Source organism: Cherax quadricarinatus, chromosome 88 (genome assembly GCF_038502225.1).
Source record: "Cherax quadricarinatus isolate ZL_2023a chromosome 88, ASM3850222v1, whole genome shotgun sequence".
NCBI lineage: Eukaryota > Metazoa > Arthropoda > Malacostraca > Decapoda > Parastacidae > Cherax > Cherax quadricarinatus.
In genome coordinates, this window is record NC_091379.1 from 9,694,761 (window position 1) to 9,711,415 (window position 16,655).

Here is a 16,655-nt window from a genome sequence, read left to right on the forward strand (position 1 = left end):
ACACAGGGACACACACGCACATACAGGAGCGCACACGCACGGACACGCACTTGCGTGCTTACTCAAGTCATCCTTTCATTGCCTCTGATGCTTCTAACAACCTCGACATTCACAGTATTTTTCCACCCGTGAAGCAACTATCAGCACAGAACCAGAGGAGCTGTGGTAGCACTCACAGAACCAGAGGAGCTGTGGTGGCACTCACAGAACCAGAGGAGCTGTGGTAGCACCCACAGAACCAGAGGAGCTGTGGTGGCACTCACAGAACCAGAGGAGCTGTGGTGGCACTCACAGAACCAGAGGAGCTGTGGTAGCACCCACAGAACCAGAGGAGCTGTGGTAGCACCCACAGAACCAGAGGAATGGTGGTAGCACCCACAGAACCAGAGGAATGGTGGCAGCACCCAAAGAACTAGAGGAATGGTGGCAGCACCCAAAGAACTAGAGGAATGGTGGCAGCACCCAAAGAACCAGAGGAATGGTGGCAGCACCCAAACACAACCAGAATATTGGTGGCAGCACCCAAACACAACCAGAATATTGGTGGCAGCACCTACAGAGAACCAGAATAATAACAGCACCCAGAGAACCAGAATAATGATGACAGCACCCAGATAACCAGAATAATGATGACAGCACCCAGAGAACCAAAATAATGATAACAGCACCCAGATAACCAGAATAATGATAACAGCACCCAGAGAACCAGAATAATGATGACAGCACCCTGAGAACCAAAATAATGATAACAGCACCCAGAGAACAAGAATAATAACAGCACCCAGAGAACCATAATAATGATACCAGCACCCAGAGAACCAGAATAATAACAGCACCCAGAGAACCATAATAATGATACCAGCACCCAGAGAACCAGAATAATGATGACAGCACCCTGAGAACCAAAATAATGATAACAGCACCCAGAGAACAAGAATAATAACAGCACCCAGAGAACCATAATAATGATACCAGCACCCAGAGAACCAGAATAATGATGACAGCACCCAGAGAACCATAATAATGATACCAGCACCCAGAGAACCAGAATAATGATGACAGCACCCAGAGAACCAGAATAATAACAGCACCCAGAGAACCATAATAATGATACCAGCACCCAGAGAACCAGAATAATAACAGCACCCAGAGAACCATAATAATGATACCAGCACCCAGAGAACCAAAATAATGATAACAGCACCCAGAGAACCAGAATAATAATAACAGCACCCAGAGAACCAGAATAATAACAGCACCCAGAGAACCATAATAATAATAACAGCACCCAGAGAACCATAATAATGATAACAGCACCCAGAGAACCATAATAATGATAACAGCACCCAGAGAACCATAATAATGGTGGCAGAACATTCAAGTCACAGGAGCGGGGTTAAGGGTGTACGAGAGAGGTACTTCAGAGACCAGCAGATACCTACTCTTGGTTTATATTATGAGAATCCTAACTTAGCGCTAAACCCAGAAGTGTCATACGACTCTTGCTTTAAAGAGCTGAAGAGTCAAGAGCAGCATCAGTGAAGGCTTTACAAAACTGTATTTATAAAGCAGTGAACAACAGTTACAACTTTCTGAAAGTAACATCCGCGGGATTAACTCAATATTATTAGTTATAATTATCTATTGCTATAATTATTATTTATTAGATATTAATTGTTTATAATTATTTATTATAATTATTAGATATTTCTAATTACTGATTATAATTATATATTATTTATAATTATTAATTTTATTATTATTATTATTATTATTATTATTAAACTCGTGTTATAGAGAAAAAAGGTACAGGGTCAACTATTTATTATGGGGTAGGTTTAAAAATGTAGTGTTAGAGTGTTCAGCAGAAGTTTGTGGTTACAGGAAAGTGGGTGCAGGAGGGAAGAGGAGCGATTGGTGGAATGATGATGTAAAGAGAGTAGTAAGGGAGAAAAAGTTAGCATATGAGAAGTTTTTACAAAGTAGAAGTGATGCAAGGAGGGAAGAGTATATGGAGAAAAAGAGAGAAGTTAAGAGAGTGGTGAAGCAATGTAAAAAGAGAGCAAATGAGAGAGTGGGTGAGATGTTATCAACAAATTTTGTTGAAAATAAGAAAAAGTTTTGGAGTGAGATTAACAAGTTAAGAAAGCCTAGAGAACAAATGGATTTGTCAGTTAAAAATAGGAGAGGAGAGTTATTAAATGGAGAGTTAGAGGTATTGGGAAGATGGAAGGAATATTTTGAGGAATTGTTAAATGTTGATGAAGATAGGGAAGCTGTGATTTCGTGTATAGGGCAAGGAGGAAAAACATCTTGTAGGAGTGAGGAAGAGCCAGTTGTGAGTGTGGGGGAAGTTCGTGAGGCAGTAGGTAAAATGAAAGGGGGTAAGGCAGCCGGGATTGATGGGATAAAGATAGAAATGTTAAAAGCAGGTGGGGATATAGTTTTGGAGTGGTTGGTGCAATTATTTAATAAATGTATGGAAGAGGGTAAGGTACCTAGGGATTGGCAGAGAGCATGCATAGTTCCTTTGTATAAAGGCAAAGGGGATAAAAGAGAGTGCAAAAATTATAGGGGGATAAGTCTGTTGAGTGTACCTGGTAAAGTGTATGGTAGAGTTATAATTGAAAGAATTAAGAGTAAGACGGAGAATAGGATAGCAGATGAACAAGGAGGCTTTAGGAAAGGTAGGGGGTGTGTGGACCAGGTGTTTACAGTGAAACATATAAGTGAACAGTATTTAGATAAGGCTAAAGAGGTCTTTGTGGCATTTATGGATTTGGAAAAGGCGTATGACAGGGTGGATAGGGGGGCAATGTGGCAGATGTTGCAAGTGTATGGTGTAGGAGGTAGGTTACTGAAAGCAGTGAAGAGTTTTTACGAGGATAGTGAGGCTCAAGTTAGAGTATGTAGGAAAGAGGGAAATTTTTTCCCAGTAAAAGTAGGCCTTAGACAAGGATGTGTGATGTCACCGTGGTTGTTTAATATATTTATAGATGGGGTTGTAAGAGAAGTAAATGCGAGGGTTTTGGCAAGAGGCGTGGAGTTAAAAGATAAAGAATCACACACAAAGTGGGAGTTGTCACAGCTGCTCTTTGCTGATGACACTGTGCTCTTGGGAGATTCTGAAGAGAAGTTGCAGAGATTGGTGGATGAATTTGGTAGGGTGTGCAAAAGAAGAAAATTAAAGGTGAATACAGGAAAGAGTAAGGTTATGAGGATAACAAAAAGATTAGGTGATGAAAGATTGAATATCAGATTGGAGGGAGAGAGTATGGAGGAGGTGAACGTATTTAGATATTTGGGAGTGGACGTGTCAGCGGATGGGTCTATGAAAGATGAGGTGAATCATAGAATTGATGAGGGAAAAAGAGTGAGTGGTGCACTTAGGAGTCTGTGGAAACAAAGAACTTTGTCCTTGGAGGCAAAGAGGGGAATGTATGAGAGTATAGTTTTACCAACGCTCTTATATGGGTGTGAAGCGTGGGTGATGAATGTTGCAGCGAGGAGAAGGCTGGAGGCAGTGGAGATGTCATGTCTGAGGGCAATGTGTGGTGTGAATATAATGCAGAGAATTCGTAGTTTGGAAGTTAGGAGGAGGTGCGGGATTACCAAAACTGTTGTCCAGAGGGCTGAGGAAGGGTTGTTGAGGTGGTTCGGACATGTAGAGAGAATGGAGCGAAAGAGAATGACTTCAAGAGTGTATCAGTCTGTAGTGGAAGGAAGGCGGGGTAGGGGTCGGCCTAGGAAGGGTTGGAGGGAGGGGGTAAAGGAGGTTTTGTGTGCGAGGGGCTTGGACTTCCAGCAGGCATGCGTGAGCGTGTTTGATAGGAGTGAATGGAGACAAATGGTTTTTAATACTTGACGTGCTGTTGGAGTGTGAGCAAAGTAACATTTATGAAGGGATTCAGGGAAACCGGCAGGCCGGACTTGAGTCCTGGAGATGGGAAGTACAGTGCCTGCACTCTGAAGGAGGGGTGTTAATGTTGCAGTTTAAAAACTGTAGTGTAAAGCACCCTTCTGGCAAGACAGTGATGGAGTGAATGATGGTGAAAGTTTTTCTTTTTCGGGCCACCCTGCCTTGGTGGGAATCGGCCGGTGTGATAATAATAATAACTTATCAACACAACTCATAATAGCTCTAATGGGTTTAGCGCTTCATGAGTGCGTGCATGTGTACGTGTGTGTGTACGTGTGTACTGTATGTGTATGTGTGTGTGTGTGTGTGTGTGTGTGTGTGTGTGTGTGTGTGTGCTCACCCAAATGTGGTTGCAGGGGTCGATTCACAGCTCCAGATCCCGCCTCTTTGCTGGTCGCTACTGTATATGTATGTGTACGTGATACACGGTCATTACCTTTCCTAGACCACACACGCACACACTGCTAGGAATACATAAGGTGGACAGAGACAGGATGTTCCAGAGATGGGACACAGCAACAAGGGGTCACAATTGGAAGTTGAAGACTCAGATGAGTCAAAGGGATGTTAGGAAGTATTTCTTAAGTCATAGAGTTGTCAGGAAGAAGAATAATCTGGAAAGTGATGTAGTGGAGGCAGGAGCCATACACAGCTTTAAGATGAGGTATGATAAAGCTCATGGAGCAGGGAGAGATTGGATCCAGCAGCGGTCAGTGAAGAGGCGGGACCAGGAGCTGAGTCTCGACCCCTGCAACCACAAATAGGTGAGTACACACACACACAACACACAGACACAACACACACACACAAACACACACACACACACAAACACACACACACACAAACCACACACACACACACACACAACCACACACACACAACCCCACACACACACACACACACACTACCACACACACACACACACACACACACACACACACACACACACACACACACACACACACACACACACACACACACACACACACACACACACACACACACACACACACACACACACACACACACACACACACACACACACACACACACACACACTCCAACACACACACACACACACACACACACACAACCACACACACACAACCCCACACACACACACACACACACACACACACACACACACTGCAACACGGATGTCACTGGCTACAAGAAGACTCCGGAAATAGCTAATGTAATTGAACTCCAGCAAAAGCATGAAAAAACTGAGCGAGGTACAGGAAAAGCAGAGTGAGTGAAGCAGAGAGAGTGAAGCAGAGAGAGTGAAGCAGAGAGAGTGAAGCAGAGTGAGTGAAGCAGAGTGAGTGAAGCAAAGTGAAGCAGAGTGAAGCTAGCAAGTGTAAGATCAACCCGCCAACCTTAACCTTTAATACCAAGTATATGTACCCAGAATAAAATCAACTTAACAGGAATAATTAGTTACCACACAGAAGTATACATTAACCCAACAGAAGTATCACCAGCTGAGACGTCAGCACCACCAGCTGAGACGCTAGCACCAGCTAAGACGTCAGCACCACCAGCTAAGACATCAGCACCACCATCTGAGCCTTAGCACCACCAGCTGAAACGCTAGCACCACCAGCTAAGACGTCAGCACCACCAGCTAAGACGTCAGCACCACCAGCTGAAACGCTAGCACCACCAGCTGACACGTCAGCACCACCAGCTGAGACATCAGCAAAGTTCTCGACAAAGTCAGAGTATTATAGCGGTGGAACACAATACACAGACTAGCTATACAAACTTTACACAGCTTAAAAAATATATATATCAAAACTTGACGTAAAGTCTGGCAAAAGAAGCTTAAAGAGGAAAGGCTTGGCACTGTGACTCGACAACGGCAGAGTCAGCTAGGTAATGACAAGTGCAACACACACACACACACACACACACACACACACACACACACACACACACACACACACACACACACACACACACACACACACACACACATTCCTTAAGCAAGCTAGTAGGTCCAGTCTGGTTCATACAGGTAATAAACACAATATCACGAGTACACACCTGATGTACTCTGAGTCAGGTGTAGTATAAGTCCAACCACTTTAACGGACCCCAAACCTTCTTCTGAGTCAAGTGACCCAGCAGATTTGGCCCAGTATATCCGACGTCCGTTAAACAGAGGTCGACTAAATCGAGGTGTGATAAATCCAAGATGTCACTGGTAGGAGGACTGACGGAACTTCCAGAGATCATTGATGTCGGTGTGTGAATATTAAAATGCTATACAATACCGACAGGTTGATAAGACATGTGTAACAGTTAGGTATTTTGAGTCTGCAACGTTTCGCCAGCCAGTGGCTTCTTTAGTCCAATACAGAGAGGAACAGTGTAAGATGAGGAGTTTAAGGCAATCAGTCCCTCAGCCTGGTGTAGTGTTCAGTCCATTTATTGACGTGTTCAATCAATGGACTGGACACATCTACTCCAGGGTGAGGGACTGATTACCTCAACCACCCCATCATTTTCTCTGTATCGGACCGTAGAAGCCAGTGTTGCCCAAGTGTCGCTTTTCTAACCCATTTACATCACACAAAATAAGATGTTACAACATGAGAAATAACTCCACAAACGTTAATTAATGTTAGGGTTATGTGAAGGCACTTCATGAGAGGGCATCAACCTGCATAGCAACTAACATTTGGACCCATGTTCCTCAGCAGCAGCAACCACCATCATGTTGAACTAGGTACATGTGCAACATCTGGGTATCTTGTAGACGTTTCGCCATGCAGTGGCATCATCAGTATATAGACATAACAGAAATATATTTAGCAAATAGTGGAAGATGAGGTAATCAGTCCCCCAGGAACTGATGATAAAAACTCTAGTCTTGAAAATAACAGTATTGAATACCATTGATGAACCACCATGACACAAGCGGTGACGACACAGGTATTTAAGAGGCACGTAAGTATCCCTGCCTTCTAATAACATGCTTATATAATCCACCTTTACCATAATTACTATCGTATTTGCTGTGTCTGTTTCGTAAGGTGAAGTCCAGGATCTTTCCTTAATTCATGGTATAACTTAACAAATCTTTGATGACAGTCGTGTTGTAGAGGTGTGAGCAAAACTCAGGAGAGGTCTGAGCACGGCTTAGACCTCTACAACACAACTGTCATCAAAGATTTAAGTTATACCATGAATTAAGGAAACATCCTGGACTTCACCTTACGAAACAGACACAGCAAATACGATAGTAATTATGGACTAAAAATGAACATGTTATTAAAAGACACACTTGCGTCATTATGTACGAATAAAATTAATGAATTTAGAAACAGAAGTGTTCAAGTATTTTATCCATACGATAGAAATAACTTTGCTAGCTGTAAATAAAGAAATGAATTTGTATGGATTATGTGTGTGTGTGTATGTGGATTATGTGTGTGTGATTATGTGTGTGTGTGTATGAATTTGTATGTGTGTGTGTGTGTGTGTGTGTGTGTGTGTGTGTGAGACAGCAATCAACATTTGCACCAATAACTCACTACAGTTGTGACAGAAGTGTGAATTGCTCATTACTCTAAAATTTGATGATTCTGCCATGTATACACTAAGTACGTATTCAACAACTTTGAGTTCATTACCTTTGTAGTGAGTTCATTACCTTGTACCTAGTTCAGCCATCAAAACTTTGGAGCCCAGTCCCTGGACCCATTGTGTACCTCTGTAATCTGTAAATACCTTTGTAACTTGTCATGATTGTGACCAGACCTACCTGGAGTTCATTACCTTTGTAAATTGTGAGTTTATTTCCTTTGTAAATTGTGAAATCATTACCTCTGTAACTTGCTCAGCTATCAAAACTTTGAGGCCCAGTCCCTGGACCCATTATGTACCTCTGTAATCTCTTGACTACCGCTCACAGGATGGGTATGGGGTGACTACCGCCCACAGGATGGGTATGGGGTGACTACCGCAAGTACCACTCAACTTCCTCGTAACATTACCTCCAATACACCATTACTACTACTACTACTACTACTACTACTACTATTACTACTACTACTACTACTACTACTACTACTACTACTACTACTACTATTACTACTACTACTACTACTACTACTACTACTACTACTACTATTACTACTACATAAAGACTATTTTACTTTACATAAAGCATCATAATCAGTAAAAATAAGGGTCTGGTCTTGAGAAAAATCTTTCTTACCATATTTGTTTGGAAATGTTACTTTCAACGACACTTTTTTGGGAAACGTTAATTATACGAGGTTTCACACAGTGGGTGAAACCTCGTATAATAAAGCCCACTGTGAGTGAAACCTCGCATAATGAAGCCCACTAAATGAAACCTCGTATGATAAAGCCCCTGTGGGTGAAACCTCGCATAATGAAGCCCACTAAATGAAACCTCGTATGATAAAGCCCCTGTGGGTGAAAGCTCGCATAATGAAGCCTGTGGGTGAAACCTCGTATAATGAAGCCTGTGGGTGAAACCTCGTATAATGAAGCCTGTGGGTGAAACCTTGTATAATGAAGCCTGTGGTTGAAACCTCCTATAAAAACCCGTGTGTGAAACCTCGTATAAAATAGCCCCATGTGGGTGAAACCTCGTAAAATACAGGACTTTCACAACTCAAACGAATACTACTATTGTCTACTGTAATTAGTGAAAAATCTTGGCCCCACTAACGTCAAACCCATGTCACCATACGCGTCACCACACCTGTGTCACCGTATGTCACCACACCAGTGTCACCATATCTCTCGCCACACTTGCTGCGTCACCATGCGCACAGCTTCACCACACCTGTGTCACCGTATCTGTCACCACACCAGTGCCACCATATCTCTCGCCACACTTGCTGCGTCACCATGTGCACAGCTTCACCACACCTGTGTCACCGTATCTGTCACCACACCAGTGCCACCATATCTCTCGCCACACTTGCTGCGTCACCATGTGCACAGCTTCACCACACCTGTGTCACCGTATCTGTCACCACACCAGTGCCACCATATCTCTCGCCACACTTGCTGCGTCACCATGTGCACAGCTTCACCACACCTGTGTCACCGTATCTGTCACCACACCAGTGTCACCATATCTCTCGCCACACTTGCTGCGTCACCATGCGCACAGCTTCACCACACCTGTGTCACCGTATCTGTCACCACACCAGTGTCACCATATCTGTCGCCACACTTGCTGCGTCACCATGCGCACAGCTTGTGCGTGGGTCATTCCTGCGACAGTCTTGATTGTCCTCGAGACACACGGTGTTCTGGTAAAGGTCACACAAGGGGAAAAGTTCAAAGAGGAGGGGAAAAGTAGCCCAGTGTTGAGGTGAGACTCATTAACCTGTGTCTCAGCTCAGTGTCTGGTGGCAGAGACACTCTCAGGTGAGACACATTCACAGCACACTGACAACACATATATTCAGAGCACACTGACAACACATATATTCAGAGCACCCTGACAACACATATATTCAGAGCACACTGACAACACATATATTCAGAGCACACTGACAACACATATTCAGAGCACACTGACAACACATATATTCAGAGCACACTGACAACACATATATTCAGAGCACCCTGACAACACATATATTCAGAGCACACTGACAACACATATATTCAGAGCACACTGACAACACATATATTCAGAGCACACTGACAACACATATATTCAGAGCACACTGACAACACTTATATTCAGAGCACACTGACAACACTTATATTCAGAGCACACTGACAACACTTATATTCAGAGCACACTGACAACACATATATTCAGAGCACACTGACAACACACACATTCAGAGCACACTGACAACACACATATTCAGAGCACACTGACAACACACACATTCAGAGCACACTGACAACACACATATTCAGAGCACACTGACAACACATATATTCAGAGCACACTGACAACACATATATTCAGAGCACACTGACAACACATATATTCAGAGCACACTGACAACACATATATTCAAAGCACACTGACAACACATATATTCAGAGCACACTGACAACACATATATTCAGAGCACACTGACAACACATATATTCAGAGCACACTGACAACACATATATTCAGAGCACACTGACAACACATATATTCAGAGCACACTGACAACACATATATTCAGAGCACACTGACAACACATATATTCAGAGCACACTGACAACACATATATTCAGAGCACACTGACAACACATATATTCAGAGCACACTGACAACACATATATTCAGAGCACACTGACAACACATATATTCAGAGCACACTGACAACACATATATTCAGAGCACACTGACAACACATATATTCAGAGCACACTGACAACACAAACATTCAGAGCACACTGACAACACATATATTCAGAGCACACTGACAACACATATATTCAGAGCACATTGACAACACATATATTCAGAGCACACTGACAACACATATATTCAGAGCACACTGACAACACACACATTCAGAGCACACTGACAACACACACATTCAGAGCACACTGAAACACACACATTCAGAGCACACTGACAACACACATTCAGAGCACACTGACAACACAAACATTCAGAGCACACTGACAACACACACATTCAGAGCACAATGACAACACACACATTCAGAGCACACTGACAACACACACATTCAGAGCACACTGACAACACACACAGTCAGAGCACACTGACAACACAAACATTCAGAGCACACTGACAACACACACATTCAGAGCACACTGACAACACAAACATTCAGAGCACACTGACAACACAAACATTCAGAGCACACTGACAACACACACATTCAGAGCACACTGACAACACACACATTCAGAGCACACTGACAACACACACATTCAGAGCACACTGACAACACAAACATTCAGAGCACACTGACAACACACACATTCAGAGCACACTGACAACACACACATTCAGAGCACACTGACAACAGACAGATTCAGAGCACACTGACAACACACACATTCAGAGCACACTGACAACAGACAGATTCAGAGTCATTGAATGGAGACGCATTCAGAAACATCTGGGATAAAACTCACATCCACTCCAGGCAACGTTTCCCCAAACTTCAGGTCCCACCTCGAGCAATGGTGAAAGAGGCAAAAAAAAAAAAAAAAAAAAAAAAAAAAAAACCAGCCGTGACAGCAACCTCCGGCTGAGAGACGGCTGTGGAATGTGAAGCACGATATTCCTTCTCTTTCACTGTTTTATACTACATACCAAGAATATACACATCCTATTTACAGGATATACGTAGGATGAACAAGAGGTTACATCACCAGTTTACTTAGGATCAGTAACTACTTACAATCCACTATCACAACAATACATACAACTCAAACTTCACATACTATGTATTTACCCAACTACTCTATGGACAACACAACCCACATTTCACTTACTCCAGAATTATTCCACCAGCTCTACGGACAATCCAACCCACATTTCACTTACTCCAGGATTATTCCACCAGCTCTACGGACAATACAACCCACATTTCACTTACTCCAGGATTATTCTACCAACTCCACGGACAATCCAACCCACATTTCACTTACTCCAGAATTATTCCACCAACTCCACGGACAATCCAACCCACATTTCACTTCAGGATTATACCATAAACTCTGTCACAACCACCCACATTTCCCCTGTTGCAGGAATGAGTGGCTAACTCTATGATCACACCATGACACATTCTATTTACAAATGCTCAAACCAAGTCTACAGCCACAACTCACATATAAAAATCAAACTTCCACAAGGAGAGTCAGCGATGCAGGACTAACTTCCAAAGGCAGAGAAACACGTTCGGCGACACTATATATGTATATTAAAACTAGCATGATTTAGGGAAACTAAAGGTACACAAAGGTCGGTATTAATCTCCAGATTAGACTTTTAAGAGGGATTGGCGTGGAAAGGAATAAAAAAAAAAGGAGAGATGTAAAGAGAAGTGGATGAGAGGGGGAGAATGTAAAGTGAAGAGGTGGGTGTAAAGTATAAAGAGAAATAGTGGCAACATATGCAGAGTATTGAGAGAGAAATGTCAGATGTATATGAAGAGAATCTGACACAAGATGAGAGTAAGCAGAGATGGAGTGATGTGAAAAAGGAGGAGCCAGAGAAAAATTGAGAATAGTAGAAAAAAGAGGAGATAGCCGAGGCATGAAATAAAGGGTGACAAAAACAGAAACAACAGATAACAAAAGTTACTTCCAGGAAAGGCTGTAGATCCTTGACAGGGCGACGAAGCCAGGGTAGAAAAGCAGAAGGCTCTCTCATTGTTCTCCTCGTAACACTGTTACACTGATCCAGGGATCGAATCTCCGGAAAGATAAACGGATTGATAAACCCGTTACCGGCTTTATCAAGCCGCTATTACAACACTAATCTGGTTTGGAAGGCCAGAAAACCAAATTCCCAAACGGAGGATCGAACCCCTAGCGTTTCACCAGTGATCTTTGACTCCCCGATGTTTACCTCAGCACGTGATGGCGTCCTTCAAGGTGGGTACCTTGATGCTGATCAACCGCTCTTGATTATGGAACACAGGGTACCTTGATGCTGATCAACCACTCTTGATTATGGAACACAGGGTACCTTGATGCTGATCAACCACTCTTGATTATGGAACACAGGGTACCTTGATGCTGATCAACCACTCTTGATTATGGAACACAGGGTACCTTGATGTTGATCAACCACTCTTGATTATGGAACTCAGGGTGCCTTGATGCTGATCAACCACTCTTGATTATGGAACACAGGGTACCTTGATGTTGATCAACCACTCTTGATTATGGAACTCAGGGTGCCTTGATGCTGATCAACCACTCTTGATTATGGAACTCAGGGTGCCTTGATGCTGATCAACCACTCTTGATTATGGAACTCAGGGTGCCTTGATGCTGATCAACCACTCTTGATTATGGAACTCAGGGTACCTTGATGCTGATCAACCACTCTTGATTATGGAACTCAGGGTACCTTGATGCTGATCAACCACTCTTGATTATGGAACACAGGGTACCTTGATGTTGATCAACCACTCTTGATTATGGAACTCAGGGTACCTTGATGCTGCTCAACCACTCTTGATTATGGAACACAGGGTACCTTGATGTTGATCAACCACTCTTGATTATGGAACTCAGGGTGCCTTGATGCTGATCAACCACTCTTGATTATGGAACTCAGGGTACCTTGATGCTGATCAACCACTCTTGATTATGGAACACAGGGTACCTTGATGTTGATCAACCACTCTTGATTATGGAACTCAGGGTACCTTGATGCTGATCAACCACTGTTGATTATACCACAGTTCCTTGATGTTGCAGGAGCCCCTACGAGTTTAATTCTTCCCCTTGAACATAACAGAGTGCTCACCCAACTGCCAGTGTCCCGTTATATAATAATAATAATAATAATAATAATAATAATAATAATAATTATTATTATTATTATTATTAACTTTCCAAAATCATGTCTCCTTAAATTATAATTACTATTATTATTATTGATATTACTATTATTAATATTAATGTTATAATTACTATTATCATTTTTATTATTAGCATTGGGAAGCCCTAAACTTTTACGGTCTCAGAGAGGAGAGCTCCAGTGCCTCATATCAAGAGCCCTTGAGAAGAATCAAGGCAGTTCCACATTGAAAGGCGACGGAGGGGAATAAGTGAGTGAGAGATGATGAGAGAAGAGGGAGAAGCTGGTGAAAAGAAGAAAGTGATGGGGAGGTGGGTAATGTGAGACAGAGAGAGAGAGAGAGAGAGAGAGAGAGAGAGAGAGAGAGAGAGAGAGAGAGAGAGAGAGAGAGAGAGAGAGAGAGAGAGAGAGAATAAGAGCATCGAGGAAGCGCCAGGAAGAATAAAAAATAGGCAAAGAGTGGACAATAAAGAGGGAGAGAGAGAAGGTAGGGAGTTACAAGTCAGGAAGAAGCCATTATCATCACCCTTGTTAATAAACAAGACATGTGTCACCTGTCACCTTCACCTACTCACCTGGCACTGACTCTCCATATTAAGGTGACACTTGTGTCACCTGCCACCGTCACTTACTCACCTGGCGCTGCCTCTTTATATTAAGGTGACACTTGTGTCACCTGCCACCTACTCACCTGGCGCTGCCTCTTTATATTAAGGTGACACTTGTGTCACCTGCCACCGTCACCTACTCACCTGGCACTGCCTCTTCATATTAAGGTGGCACTTGTGTTACCTGCCACCGTCACTTACTCACCTGGCACTGCCTCCTATTAAGGTGACACTTCCGACAACACTATATAACACTTTTGACACTAATAACGATATTGGCACTTCTGGCACTAGTAGACGACACAATTGATACAACTGAAGATACTGACACCCTAATGTGGCACTCCTGATACCACTATGGCACCACTGACACTAATGACATTATTGTATGACACTCTTGACACTAGTAACACCATTGTATGACAATCCTGACACCACTGATACTAGCGACACTACTGTATGACACTCCTGACACCACTGATACTAGTGACACCAGTGTATGACATTCCTGACACCACTGATACTAGTGACACCAGTGTATGACATTCCTGACACCACTGATACTAGTGTCACCAGTGTATGACATTCCTGACACCACTGATACTAGTGTCACCAGTGTATGACACTCCTGACACCACTGTATAACACTCCTGACACCAGATACTAGTGTCACCACTGTATGACATTCCTGACACCACTGATACTAGTGACACCAGTGTACGACACTCCTGACACCACTAACTCCTGACACCACTGTATAACACTCATGACACCAGTGTATGACACTCCTGACACCACCGTATAACACTCCTGACACCAGATACTAGTGTCACCACTGTATGACATTCCTGACACCACTGATACTAGTGACACCAGTGTATGACACTCCTGACACCACTAACTCCTGACACCACTGTATAACACTCCTGACACCAGTGTATGACACTCCTGACACCACCAGCTGACACTTTACAGTACATATCAGCGGGTTGTAACCCAAACGTCAAAACGAGTAATATAAAATAAATGAATAAATGAATACATTACAAACGTATAAAAAAACGTATGACGTCGTTATATATTTTTATAACGTTGAAAAAATTCTAATATGTACCAAAATGATGAAAAAAAATAACAGTGAGGGAGAGAAAATATAACACTGAGGGAGAGAAAATATAACACTGAGGGAGAGAAAATATAACACTGAGGGAGAGAAAATATAACACTGAGGGAGAGAAAATATAACACTGAGGGAGAGAAAATATAACACTGAGGGAGAGAAAATATAACACTGAGGGAGAGAAAATATAACACTGAGGGAGAGAAAATATAACACTGAGGGAGAGAAAATATAACACTGAGGGAGAGAAAATATAACACTGAGGGAGAGAAAATATAACACTGAGGGAGAGAAAATATAACACTGAGGGAGAGAAAATATAACACTGAGGGAGAGAAAATATAACACTGAGGGAGAGAAAATATAACACTGAGGGAGAGAAAATATAACACTGAGGGAGAGAAAATATAACACTGAGGGAGAGAAAATATAACACTGAGGGAGAGAAAATATAACACTGAGGGAGAGAAAATATAACACTGAGGGAGAGAAAATATAACACTGAGGGAGAGAAAATATAACACTGAGGGAGAGAAAATATAACACTGAGGGAGAGAAAATATAACACTGAGGGAGAGAAAATATAACACTGAGGGAGAGGGAAAATATAACACTGAGGGAGAGAAAATATAACACTGAGGGAGAGAAAATATAACACTGAGGGAGAGAAAATATAACACTGAGGGAGAGAAAATATAACACTGAGGGAGAGGGAAAAAATATAACACTGAGGGAGAGAAAATATAACACTGAGGGAGAGAAAATATAACACTGAGGGAGAGAAAATATAACACTGAGGGAGAGAAAATATAACACTGAGGGAGAGAAAATATAACACTGAGGGAGAGAAAATATAACACTGAGGGAGAGAAAATATAACACTGAGGGAGAGAAAATATAACACTGAGGGAGAGAAAATATAACACTGAGGGAGAGAAAATATAACACTGAGGGAGAGAAAATATAACACTGAGGGAGAGAAAATATAACACTGAGGGAGAGAAAATATAACACTGAGGGAGAGAAAATATAACACTGAGGGAGAGAAAATATAACACTGAGGGAGAGAAAATATAACACTGAGGGAGAGAAAATATAACACTGAGGGAGAGAAAATATAACAGTGAGGGAGAGAAAATATAACACTGAGGGAGAGAAAATATAACACTGAGGGAGAGAAAATATAACACTGAGGGAGAGAAAATATAACACTGAGGGAGAGAAAATATACCACTGAGGGAGAGAAAATATAACACTGAGGGAGAGAAAATATACCACTGAGGGAGAGAAAATATAACACTGAGGGAGAGAAAATATAACACTGAGGGAGAGAAAATATAACACTGAGGGAGAGAAAATATACCACTGAGGGAGAGAAAATATAACACTGAGGGAGAGAAAATATAACACTGAGGGAGAGAAAATATAACACTGAGGGAGAGAAAATATAACACTGAGGGAGAGAAAATATAACACTGAGGGAGA

The 16,655-nt window shown here is 42.3% G+C and overlaps 2 protein-coding genes across 6 annotated transcripts in view; one reads left to right on the plus strand and one right to left on the minus strand.

Annotated features, from left to right (window-relative positions):
• fry (Protein furry) overlaps positions 1-16,655 on the minus strand; it is a 342,675-nt gene that overhangs the window by 187,150 nt on the left and 138,870 nt on the right. The window lies entirely within an intron of this gene.
• The window catches only part of LOC128698482 (thyrotropin-releasing hormone receptor-like), a 76,793-nt gene that overhangs the window by 44,460 nt on the left and 15,678 nt on the right, over positions 1-16,655 (plus strand). The window lies entirely within an intron of this gene.